This window comes from Gossypium arboreum, chromosome 3, assembly GCF_025698485.1.
Source record: "Gossypium arboreum isolate Shixiya-1 chromosome 3, ASM2569848v2, whole genome shotgun sequence".
Lineage (NCBI taxonomy): Eukaryota > Viridiplantae > Streptophyta > Magnoliopsida > Malvales > Malvaceae > Gossypium > Gossypium arboreum.
Genome location: NC_069072.1, coordinates 119,639,017 through 119,651,822, shown reverse-complemented (window position 1 = coordinate 119,651,822; position 12,806 = coordinate 119,639,017).

Here is a 12,806-nt window from a genome sequence, read left to right as displayed (position 1 = left end):
TCAACTCAACGAGTTCGGAACTCAAGTATCCTAGTTACATGTCACTTGTATTCTAATCTATTCCTAAGGTTCAAACGGGAGTTTTCCTCGATCACACATCTTTGCCGTCTTCCACGGAATATCAAAATCGATACTTCGGTGAAAGTTCAAACTCATCAAGTAATTCACATAATTACATATTATTCAACAATAACCACTAAGCATAATATTTCATGATAATAATCAGCATCATATCATATAAACAACATTAAATTGCTTAAAATGACAATTATGTTACTACATTTACACATGAACTTACCTCGGTACAAAATTATTAACAATCGAGCCTATTCTTCGTAAACTTTGTTTTTCCCTCGATCGCGACTTGAATCTCGTTTCTCTTGATCTATAATGCCAAATTAACCTTATTTAATACATACATTCATCAAAACAGCATTTAATACGAACTTTGGAAAAATTACATTTTTTCTCCTAAACTTTTGCATAATTACACTTTTGCCCCTAGGCTCGGGAATTAAACTTCATTCCTTATTCTTATATTTTATGACATGCTGATCATTTTTCCCTTCTATGGCAACATCAAATTTGCACTCTAACATGTACTTATGACTATTAGGTATTTTTACCGATTAAGCCCTTTTACTCGTTTTCGCTTAAAACCGAGTAGTACAAGTTGTCTAACATAATTTAAAACCTCATATTCTATCATAAAACACCAAAATACACAAATTTCACCTACGGGTATTTTTCCAAATATGAACCCTAGGTTGAATTATTGCTAGCATAAGCTTAATCGAGCTACCGGGATTTAAAAAACGTAAAGAACATTAAAAACAGGGTTTGGAATCACTTACTATGGAGCTTGGAAGCTTGAAACAAACCCTAAATATGGAGAACCCTTGAAATTTCGGCATAATGAAGAAGATGGACAAAAATTGGCTTTTAATTTTGTTTTTAATTCATTTTAATAACTAAATGACCAAAATGCCCTTACTACTAAACTTTCCAAAAATTCCATCCATGTCTAATTTTTGTCCATAGACTTAGAAATTGGTAAAATTTATATTTAAGACCTCCTAATTAATATTCCAAAACAATTTCATACTAAAAACTCCTAGAATGCAAGTTTTGCAAATTATTCGATTTAGTCCCTAATTTCAATTTAAGCACTTTAGGCATAAGATTTCATCACGAAATTTTCACACAATCATGCAATCATATCATAAACATCAAAATAATTATAAAATAATTATTTCTATCTTGAATTTGTGGTCACAAAACCACTATTCCGATTAGGCCCTAATTCGAGATATTACATTTTCAATTGGTATGTGAGATTTTGTAATTCTCTTTAGGTTAGTAAATGAATCTAGAAGTTGATTGGTGATGTTTTTCAAATGTATGATCCTTTGAACTTCTTGTTCACATTGATTTGTGTGAGGATCGAATTGAGATAATAATGATCCATTCAATATAATTTCTTTTACGAGTTATATTTTCTCACCCCCTAAAGTCGGGAATGTTGTTTCATCAAAATGACAATAAATAAATCGTGTAGTAAATAAATCTCCAGTTAATGGTTCAACATATTTAATTATAAAAGGAGATTCATAACTAACATATATTCCCAACCTCCTTTAAGGACCCATCTTTGTGCATTGTGGTGGAGCAATTGGAGCATATACTGCACATCAAAAAATTCTAAGATGGGAAATATTTGGCTCCTGACCAAAAGCCAATTGTAATGGGGAGTACTTATTATAACTTGTTGGCCTTAAATGCACAAGTGTTGCTGCATGCAAAATAGCATATCCCAAGCTGTAACAGGGAGTTTTGTTCTCATCAGCAATGGCCAAGCTATTAGTTGGAGGTGTTTGATAAACAATTCAGCTAAACTATTTTGTGTGTGAACATGAGCTATAGTATGTTTAACTTTTATCCCAATTGACATACAATAATCATTAAAAGCCTGGGATGTAAACTCACCAGCATTACCAAGACGAATAGTTTTGATTGCATAATCTAGAAATTGTGCTCTTAATCAAATTATTTGAACAAGTAGTCTTGTAAACGCCAGGTTGCGAGTCGATAATTAACACACATATGACCACCTACTAGATTCATCTATTAATACCATAAAATATCTGAATGGTCTTGTAACTGTAACAGCCCGATTTTGGGCCTAGTTGGAATAGTGGTCTCGGGACCGCAAATTCGAAGTCAGAGAAATTATTTTATTATTATTTTTATATTATAGCATGTTTTTAAGAGTGCATGAAAAATTTGGTGAAGAGATTTTAGCGTTTGTGAGCTTAATTGAGAAAAAAGACTAAATCGCATAAAATGCAAAAGTCCTAAATTTATAGCTAAAGATGTCAAATAGCTAAAGAACCTAAATTGGGGGTCTTTAAAGGGCAATTAGACCCTTTAGGGAGGCATGGCCGGCCATAGGAGACAAAGGTGGTCAAATTTTCAAAGTTTGGTAAGTTAGGTGGCTTATTTTGACTAAAATAGGAGTAAATAGAAGAAAGATTATATTATCCCTTTTTCATCTTCTTTATCCACCAAAAATTATACATTGAAGGGGGTTTGAAAGCTTAAAAGATTTCATCAACTTATAATCCTCACAAGTAAGTGATTTTGATAGTTCTTCTTGATGATTTTTACATTTTTGAAACCTTGAAGCATGAGCTTTCAAATTAGGGTATTATTTTGCAAAATGATCAGGAGTGTAGGATTTTGCCATGAAAGGATTTGTAAGGTTTGTTGAGTTTTTATCGAAGAAAATAAGTCTTGGGTGTCTTATAAACAACTTTTGTGAAAGGTGTTAGCATGAAAACACCTAAAAGGACTATTTTGCATAAGTTGTAAAATAGATGATAAGTGTGTGAAATATTGGGAATTTGGAGTTGCTATAAGAGTAGAAAGGGTTCGACTAGGCTTAAGATATGAAGAAATTCGATAAAAATAGATTTTCGGGCTTAAGGGTAAAATGGTCATTTTGCCCAACTATGAATTGTCGAGTGCCTATGTTGATAAAGTGATTAAATAAATGCATTTTGTTATTATAGATCAAGAAATACTGAATCCGAACCTAGACTGGGGGAAAGCCAAGCAAATCGACTAAATCGACTAGTCGCCACATTTTGTAATCTGAGGTAAGTTGTATGTAAATAGTACAACTACATAAATAATATATGTATTTGAATTGTATTGAAATTATTATAGCATAAATTGCTTGATTGTGGAAATGAGAAAATGTGATGAGAATAGAGATAGTATAATTCCCAATTGAACCTTAGGAAATAAATTGAATATTCATGCCATGACGTTTGGGTCACTTGTGTGAGTTAGCGTAAGGCATGTCTGGAACATGCATCGGCCACATTTTAAGAGCCAGTGTAAGACCATGTCTGGGACATGGCATCGGCATTGAGACGAGTGCTAGTGTAAGACATGTCTGGGACATGCTTTGGCCTTGCGATGTAAGCCAGTGTAAGACATGTCTGGGACATGCATTGGCTACGAGATGTGTTAGTGTAAGACCATGTCTGAGACATGACATCGGCACCTGACCCGATGTTTGAGGCTAAATGAATATCCGATAATGTTCCATATGGTTCAATGGTGAAAGTATGATTTCAAGTTAACAAGGAAAGTATAACCGTGTTGTGAGTGGTACAGGTACCTATATGGTATGTATGAAATGTGAGCTCGATATATGCTATATGAGGTGTATTGAATATTGACGAGTAAGTTTTGCTTATGCCACTTGTGTATTATGATACTTGTTGATGAATGGTAAAGTTACGTTGTATATTTATTTATGTGTAACTTACTAAGCTTTATGCTTACTCCCTCTCCTTTTTCATTTTCTTATAGTGCCGCCTATCTAGCTCAAAGATCAACGAAAGTCAAAGATATCGATCACACTATCAATCGAAGCATTCGATATACTTTGATTTATATTTTTGAATATGGCATGCATAGGGAATTAGGCTTGTGTTTTGGGTTATTATTAATTTGGCCGAATGTGTTGGCTTAGGATAAATCCCTCATTTTGTATTAAGCCTTGAATGATGGGTAACATTCATTTTGATTTATATACAAAGATGTTATTTTCATAGATGAGTGAAATGCACAAATGGAACGTTGTCTATTGTCGCTGAATTGGTTGCATGAGATAGTCTTATCTTGATTATGGTTGCTATTATGTAGGTCGTGTAAGTAAAGGTGGGAAATAGGCTTGGTAAATAGCCTTATATTGTCCACATGGGTAGACACACGGGCATATGTCTAGGCCGTGTGTGATGCACGGTCTGCCCTATCGGCGTGTGGTCCTACCGTGTGTCCCCTACACGTAAAAATTTCAAGTCAGTTTGCATGATAGTAAACACACAGGAAGAGACACGACCGTGTGTCTCAGCCATGTGATGGACGCGGCCTAGCACATAGACGTGTTCCTTGACCGTCTGACATTTTGGGTATGCTGACGTCAGAAACAGAATGCCCAGGTTTTTACACACGGGCTAGGACATGGGCGTGTCATGGCCTTGTCAAGGACACGGGCGTGTGTCAGGCTGTGTGAAAACCCCTGTAGGTGTGCATTTAGAATTAATTCCACACAGGCGTGTTGCCCTTACACATAGGCGTATGCCCTATTTCAAAGAAAAATTTTCTATAGATGACTTAAGGGCCCGAGTTGAGCCCGAATAGTATCCAATGGTTGATTTGGGACTCGTAGGCCTATGATAAGAAGTTTAAAATAGAAATTGAATTTTTTTTAAATTGAGTCTATTTTGGTGACTCGAAAATGTATGAAAGCACGAGTTTAAAGTTAGATAATGCCTCGTATTTCATCCCAACGAAGGGTACGGGTGTGGGGTGTTATAGTCACACCCTAACTCGTATCCCTTACCGGAACAGGGTTACAGAGTATTGTCGAGGATAACTAAGTATATATAATCAATTCGAGTTAAATTTAATATTCAAAAATGAAAACATTCAAACCGTCCCTTAAATGGACCCTCGAGGCCCAATATGAATATTAAAATCGAGTTGGGACTTATTCGGAGTCTTAGAGAAATTTTCATGAAACTACTAAATTTTTCAAACATGCATAGCTCACACGCCCGTATGGCTTAGGGACACGCCCGTGTGGGCAAGCCGTGTGGTTACACACGTCTATGTCCTAACCCCATGTAACTCCCTAACTTACATCCCATGAACAAATTGAAGTCACACGACCAAGTTACACGCCCGTGCGCTAGGCCGTGTGGTTATTTTAAATTTTACAATTTAAGTGTAGGTTTCCCATGGCCAAATCACATGGCCATGTCTATGACCATGTTACCCACATGGTTGAGACATACGCCCGTGTCTCTGCCCGTGTTCTTAATTCAGAGCATTCTGCTTCTAAATTTTAAGGTGCAGGGGACACATGACTACAACACATGCTCGTGGGGCAAACTATGTGCCACACACGGCCTAGACACACGCCCTTGTGTCTACCCGTGTGGATGAAAATAGGTCATTTTAAGACCACATTTCTCACTATTTTTATAATCTACTTGCACACAACCTTTAAATACACAAATATGTCCAAACCAATCAACCAAATCAACCAAAACACAAGTTTTTTTATCTACCAACATACCATAATACTACTTTATCCTAATTTTTGTCAAAATAGTTTCATTCATTACCTTACCAAAATAACTTCAAAACATAGATATTCAAACATACAAATTTCAATATTTCAAAACTACATCTTTCAACCCTATCCTATACATGCCATAGAAATCAAAAGTTGTATTCAAAATCTACCGGTATAACTCTGGATAGTGCTTCCCGATATGTTGATCTGATCCATCAATATCACACAAATCTATAGGAACCATTAACACACAAAGTAAGTTCGGAGCTTAGTAAGTTCATAGGTTCAAAATAACAATCTTACCAAGCATCATAACCATTTAAATAAATAATATTAAACATTCAATTCCTGCCAAATACAATTCTAAACGATGAGTTCATTTAATTGAGCTTAATCCCCAAATATTAATTCATAGTTCAACACTTACCCTCAACTATCACTTACCTACACATGTCAAATTAAAGGACGACTTATTGATTTGAGTACATCGTTTGCTAAGTGCCACGATTCACAACTCAATATGGTTAATACCATACCTATATTTCACAACTCGGTATGGGAAATACCATACCTACGTATTATAGCTCAGTATGGATAATACCATACCTACGTATTATAACTCAGTATGGATAATACCATACCTACGTGTCATAACTCGGTATGGATAATACCATACCTACATGTCATAACTCAGTATGGATAATACCATACCTACATGTCATAATTTTTCCATGGATTAACCATGGTCTTATCCGTCAATTCATCACTTGACACAACACGAACATACTCAATCCTACGTTTTCCTCAATTGAACTTTCAATCCGATCTTTATAATATTTCACATTATTAACAATACAATAGCAACATGTAGATGACATCACATCATTTCTAATTTAACAAATAATTACACAATTCAACCATATGAACTTACCTGGGTCAATTTGTAAAAATTGTACTATTTCAGAGACTATTCGATAACTTTTTCTTTTCCTCGTTTATCTTCCGATTCTTGATCTAGAATATAAAATTCTTTACTCATCATCATCTACTTCAATTCCAATTCAATTCATGCTTTATTCCCTTCAATTTTTAAAATTACACATTTACCCCAAACTTTATGTTTTTACAATTTAGTCCCTGCTTAATTAACCTCTCAATTGAGCTGATTTTTCTCAATTAACACTTTATTCTATCATTTTAAACTACTTCATAACCTTTGGAAATCATAATTTCAACATCAAACCCTAATTTCAACATTTTTCACAATTAGGTCCTAAACATCAATTTCTATTGAAATTACTTAAATAAATCATCTCACAACCAAATTAAAGCTTCAATTTCATGCTAATTCATCATAAAATTTCAGGACTCATCCATGGAAATTTCCAAAATAATCCATAGAATCAAAAAATAATGAATTAGATAGTAGGACCTACTTGTAAAAGTCTTAAAAACACAAAAATTACAAGAAAAAGGCAAGAATTTACTCAATTGATGCAAAACTTATGAAAAACCAGCTTAGAAAACCCTCCTATGGCATTTTTTGGCTGATGATAATGAAGAAAATAAAGAGAAATCTAGATATTTCCACTTTAGTCCTATCTTTATTTAGTTAATTTTGTAATTTTCTAATTTTTCCCTTATTTCCTCAATTTTTCTGATTTTTCTCTGCTTGTGCAGCCCAAAATATCTCCCTTGGGCTTATTTACACTTTAGGTCCTTTCTTATTTGACAACTGAGCTATTTAATCTTTCTAGCAACTTTTATACATTTTTTCAATTTAGTCCTTTTTATTTAATTGATCACCCAAGCGTAAAAATTTCTAATGAAATTTTAATACCAAATTAGTAACACTCCATAAATATTTATAAAAATATTTTTGACTCAGTTTTATGAAATCGAGGTCTCGATACCCCGTTTTCTACTCAATTTATTTAATAATTTCTCCTTAAATTTTAATTTCACCTATTTAAAAATATTTATAATATCTCACTCATTTCTAAATATTATTTTCATTTAGTTTTCTAATCTTATTTGTCGAATTTAGTGATCTCGAATCACTATTCTGAAACTACTGAAATTTTAGGCTGTTAAAGGTCAACATGGTGGATGAATGGGCCCACATATATCACCTTGATTACGTTCCAAAAATGCAGGATATTCAATCTGAACTTTAGCTAGTGATGGTCTAATCATCAATTTTCCTTGAGAACAAGCAACACAAGATAAATCCTTAAATTCAAGAATCTTTTGGTTCTTTAATGGGTGTCCAATTGAATTCTCGATGATTCTTCGCATCATAGTAGATCCGGGATGGCCTAATCAGTCATGTCAAATAGTAAAAGTATATGGTTCTACAAACTTATGGTTTGTAGTAACATGTGACTCAATTGTACTAATATGTGTATAATATAAACCTGATGAAAAAGCAGGTAACCTTTCCAAAAGATATTTCTTTCCACATTCAACATTTGTAATATATAGATATTTAATATTTTTCTCATTCATAGTCTCAATATGATATCCATTAAGACGAATATCTTTGAAACTTAATAAATTTCTTTGAGACTTAGTGGAATATAAAGCATCATCAATGACAAATTTTGTACCTTTAGATAAAAATAAAATGACTCTTCTAAAGCCTTCAATAAGTTTTGAACTACCTGATATTATATTAACATGGGCATTACTCATTGTCAAATGATAAAAATACTTTTTATCTTTGAGTATCGTATGTGTTGTAGCACTATCTACAATACACATGCCTTCATTGATTTTGGGTCTATTGAAATTCTGTTGAATATTCATATTCTCCATAAAAACAAACAAAATATAATATGAAAAATATTGCAAATATTTATTAAATATATAAATTATTCTTTATGCAAGAAAATAAAACATACTTAAAACAACATAAAAATGTCAAAATTACATCAATTTTTCTAATAATTCTCAAAGAATTCTGCCACATCTAGGTGAGTTATATTATTAAGGTTATTAAAATTTTCACCTTCATAGGTCAGTTTTAGTATTATAGTGAATATCTCATATTTTGCCTCCATTTCATCATTTTGGGATACAAAATTTGTCTCCATATGTTTTCCCCCTTTTTTTTAATGGATGCTTGATAAAGTTTCACTAAAGGCTCAGACATATGACAGGTACGTGACCAGTGCCCTTTCATACCACATCAGTAGCATATATTCTCAACAATCTTTGAAGGATTATTTTTACCACTTCTTTCTTGTCTTTAATTGTTATTCTTTTTCTGGTGGCTAGAAGTATCATTGTTATGACCACCATGATAAAGATTACTAGTACGTCCTCGACCTCGTCCCTCATTACGTCCATGACCATGACCGTGACCTCTATATTTTTTATTTTCATAATTATTGTGTACTACTACATTCACTTCAAGGAATGGCACAGAACCAGTGGGACAAATTCCATGATTTTTCATCAACAACTCATTATTTTGTTCAGCCACCAAAAGACATGAAATCAATCCAGAATACCTTTTAAAACCTTTTTCACGGTATTGCTGCTGTAGGAGCACATTAGTAGCATGAAAGGTTGAAAATGTTTTCTCTAACAAGTCCTCATCAGTTATGTTTTCTCCACATAATTTTAGTTGAGAACTAATTTTGAAAAGTTCTTAATTGTATTCACTTACAGTCTTAAAATCTTGCAATCGTAAGTGCATCCAATCATAACGAGCTTTAGGGAGTATCACCGTTTTCTGATGGTCAAATCGTTTTTTTTAAATTTTTCCACAACTCAAGAGGGTCTTTCACTGTGAGATATTCCACTTTTAATCATTCATGTACCTGATGACAGATGAAAATTATTGCTTTTTCCTTGTCTTGATTAGATGCTTCTTTATCTGTTAACATAGTATTTCCTAGACCTTTAGCATCTAGGTGAATTTCAACATCTAACACCCATGACAAATAATTCATGCCTAAGATATCTAAAGTCGCAAATTCAAGTTTGGCAAGATTTGACATTATAATAACTTGAATCAAAATAAAAAAATATTAGTAAAATAATATGCATTCTCAATCGTAAAATAATTCAATTATATATACCAAATTTGCTAAATAATAATATGTATGTCAAATATTGACATAGAGAGGAATAGTCATAATAATAACTTAACACAAATTACATTAATGAAGTTTCTTTTAATAAAAATAAAACATGTATATATAATTATCATTATTGGATTTGAATTGTAAAAATAAATGTGCAAATGTTACACAAAGTAAATATTTCATCTAGAAAATAAAATAAAAGACTTATGAAAATACGTATACCGTATATAGTTTAACGGGAGTTATAAGGGCAAATTATATAAAGTCGAAATGACATGAACTTCACTATGAACTCGTAGAAACTCGTGCCGAAAACGTGTTATAGAAAAATTAATAAAACAATAATAATAAGTAAAAAGTGGATGAAAAATACGAGAGAATTTTCATTGTTTAATTTTCACTTACAATGTGCAATTTATCAGCTCCTTTACATTCAATTAATAAATGTATTACATTCAATCAATAAATGTGAATTAAGTTTTCTTAATTACTCCATTTAATCATCTTTTGATTATAAATGAAGTAAAGAGTTTTATCTCATTACTTTAATATGTTTAAAGGGTTATAGACATCCATTTAATGTATTTACAACAACTTTTATTGTTATTAATTTTTTTATTATATTATAATTCTTTAGAAGTTACATTTTTTTTTGCTTTGTAGTTTGATTTTTTTATGATTACTTTTTTAAGCATTAATTTGATAAAATTTACTTTTTTTTTAATATTGTACGTAATTTATTGTGATATCTTGATCTAGTTAATTAATTAATTTTTAATTTGTTATAAGTTTGATGAAGTAATATTGGATGAGATCCATGTCGAAAACTATACAATTCTTCTTATTTTTATCTTCCAAAGTTTTGGTAATTTGAGAATGATGGATTCAAATTTTTAAAGAATTAGAAGCTTAGAAGGTATGATATCTGTTATTAGAAAAAATGTTTGTGGTGCCACTGGAAATAATGGAGAAAATTAAGGTATTGAGTTTGTAAGTTTAATTTATTTACTTGAGTTTAATTTTTAATTTTGTTTTTGTTTTTACTTAACTTGAGTGTAATGAGTTTTAGCATTAATTTTGAGTTTAGACTTAATAATCCGTTTTTCAAATTTTAAAATAAAAACGTCTGATTATATTTAATTTAAGCGATTTTCTTAAAATTGAATTTACTTATCTATTTATTTTGTGAAAGATTATAATTATCTTATTGCTTATATCATTGTAATTGCACTCCTCCAACCAAGGATGATCAAGTCAAATATTTGTTTTCCTATTTTCATTTCTATAATCTATAATTATAAATATCACTTTTTAATTTTCAAACAACTAATTTTGCGAAGAACGAGAATGATATTTCTAAAATATTTTATTAAAACAAAAGGTTAACCCTGAAATTTTATTCTTAATTTTAATGATTCTTTTGATAAAAAAGAAGTAATATAAAGCAACTGCATCAACATAGTTATTATGAGAATTTCCAATAGTTTTGAGTTGTGAAGATCAACCAGCAACAATGTTCGAACACTAATTGGAGGCTCTTTAAAACTGTAAATCATATTTAAATTTCCAATAGCCATCTACAACCTTATTTTGTTTCCTTAAAATATGTCGAAATCTAACTTGTCAGTCCTTCATAAGTAGAAAGTGGATGAGTTGTACCTCTGAAAGACCATTATCCACTGCATAACTGTTGCTAATAATATCAATCTAATGACATTGCCACTTGCCACTTCAATCTGTCTGAAACCTTCCTTCCATGCAATAGAAAGTCCATCGTAGATCGCCCTTTCCTCGGTTTGAAAAATTCTTGATTTGCCAAATGTCATTGTAAAGCCAAGTAACCAGGCTCCATCTTGATTTCGGAACACCCCCTACTGCAACACAGGATTTATGAAGAGAAAAACCTCCGTCAATGTTAAGTTTCACCCAACTTGCTGATGGTGTTTGCCAAACACTTTTCGTGTATGCACTGCTATGAATTTTTTCTAAACTTTTAGTATTGTTAAAGCTTTTAGTCCAAGCTATACTAGTGGCAATCAAGGTAGCACTGCTATAGCATGCACCTTTAAAAACAAATCCGTTCCCGTGTTTCCAGATTAGCCAAGAAATAGCTGAAAACAAAGTTTTCCACTCTCCATAGGTAACCGTGAATCCATAAGAATTACTCAGACTTCCATTAAGCCAGTCATCCAAGGAAGAAGAGAAATATGAATGCCAAACATTTTGACTTACCAATGATTTCCAAATGCTAGTCACATATGGACAATCTCGAATAACATGGAGAATTGTTTCAGTTAAAACACTGCAACGTACACAAGGGTCATCCCTTGTCATTCCCCTCTTGACTCGAATCTCTTTAGTAAGTAACTGATTTTGTCTGAGCAACAAAAGAAAGGTTTTCACTCTTTGTGGAGCAAGTGTCTTCCAAACACCTGAAAGAGCCTTGCAATTAGCTAGCTTTATTTGCTCCATAAAGTGACTATAGGTTTCTGCAGAAGAGAAAACACCTTTCGACATCCACCTACAAGCCAAGCGATTAGGGACAACTCCTATCACTGGCGGCATAATTGTATCAATATAAGCGGTGATGTTTCTCGGTAGCAGATTTTTTAATAAATTTCAATCCCATGAGCCAATGTTATTAAACACATCACAGACTTTTAGAGTGTCATCAATCTATCCCCTGCCTATATGAAAAGATTTTAGGGGACATACACCCTCCACCTAGAAATCATTATAAAAATTAACTGGGTGGCCATCTCTAATCATCCAAATGGTGCCTTCTTTAATCTCATTCCATTGGTTGGAAAGAGCGCGCCAAAGATGCAAACAATTATTTCATGTGATAGACTCAAGTAATATCCCATGGACATTATATTTGTTCCCTACCATAAGGACCCAAAGTGAATCAGAATTGGCTAGAATGTTGTAGCCCATTTTTAGTAAAAAAAATCTTGTTATGATCCATAAGCTATCAGATGCCTAACCCACCTTTGTCAACAGGTAAGCACATGTCTTGCCATTTAACTAAAGCTGGCATTCTCCCTGAAGTGGTA